Source organism: Octodon degus, unplaced genomic scaffold, assembly GCF_000260255.1.
Source record: "Octodon degus isolate 3935 unplaced genomic scaffold, OctDeg1.0 scaffold00190, whole genome shotgun sequence".
In the NCBI taxonomy this organism is placed as follows: Eukaryota; Metazoa; Chordata; class Mammalia; order Rodentia; family Octodontidae; genus Octodon; species Octodon degus.
The window spans coordinates 1,168,045-1,169,450 of record NW_004524766.1 but is presented as its reverse complement, the minus strand read 5'-3'; positions in this window follow the sequence as shown (position 1 = coordinate 1,169,450).

The window sequence follows — 1,406 nt, the reverse complement described above, 5'->3', positions numbered from 1 at the left end:
CTAAAAATGGAACAGATAAAATCTTCACATCCATGGCAATGTCCAACACACACACACACACACACACACACACACACACACACACACACTATTTTTTACATACGGTCTCCAAAAATAAAAGTTGTTTAATACCATTTTCTCTCTCCTTCTCTGTTTTACTTCCTCTTCTCTTCTTTCTATGTAGAGTCTAGTTTATTTATAAATTCAAATGAGATAGATTTATGGAAATACATAGTTCCTTCAGTAAGTAAAATTATTAAAAAATATCATCAGAGAGGCACCCAATATTATGGGTTTATCCCACAGCAGAACTCATGTTTCCAGAGTGAATCAAGGTCGTCAGATTTTCCTCTGTCACCTAAGGAAGTTCCCACAGTTCAAATATTCCTTTATCACAGTGATCCCCTCCTTTAGCTCTTCTGTAGCAAGCAACGCAGTGCAACAAGTTTGGAAGGGGTGTTCAGGGCATATTCAGCAGAAACAAGCACCATGATTGGTTGTAATATTTCACATGTTGTATTTTGATATTCTCCCCACCTTGGGAACTGGAGTTTACCTTGCACTTTGTGGCATGTCAAGTATAATTAGTGGTAACTTTTTTTTTCACTTTTATCTTTATTTCTTGGAGGTGTTGGATTTTAAATCTAGGGTCTTGTACAGTGTGGAAAGCATGCTACCTGTCAGCTCCTACCACAGTTATTTCTCTTCTTCAATCTAACATAAAATAATGATTTATGACACAGATTTAACAAAACATGGTAGCAATATGTGCTATGGCTAGATCAATCAAGGCAGGTAATCATTTTAGATTTAACAAATATTATTAACTTTAAAATTCTATGGTGTGGGAGCAACTACTTTCCACATCCTCTTCTGTTTCTCTTGGACAAAAGTTTTATTTTTTCTCAGATTTTTCTACCCTTAACCTCCATTGTTCCTAGAATTAATTCCTCAGGTTTAGAGACTGCAACTCGGCAGTTTGGATATCAATTATGTTGGGAATTTCATTCCCCAATGTCATTTGGGGGTCTTCTCCTGAGATAGTTGGATGGAGGTAAGAGTTTGCTTCCGTTTCATAGATCCCAGATTGTTACTTGCTTAGATAATCAAAGTTTTGGAATAAAAACTATTATAATGTTCTGTCTTTGCTCATTAGCTATACCGTAGTTTTGTCCCACCTCACACCCATCCTGTGTTCTGCCATTTGCTCAATATTACCTAAGAGTCTATAGTTGTGATCTACTAATTCCCACCTTATACTCCATCAGCTTGTGGCTTTGCTAAGTAAACACCATTGAGAAGTAGGTTGGTGGGCAGCTCACTTTCCGGGCTCTCTTCTGTCCTTCTCAAACAGAAGGTTTCTTTATTTCCATAAATTCTTGTTAATCTGAAAAAAAAAAAAAAAA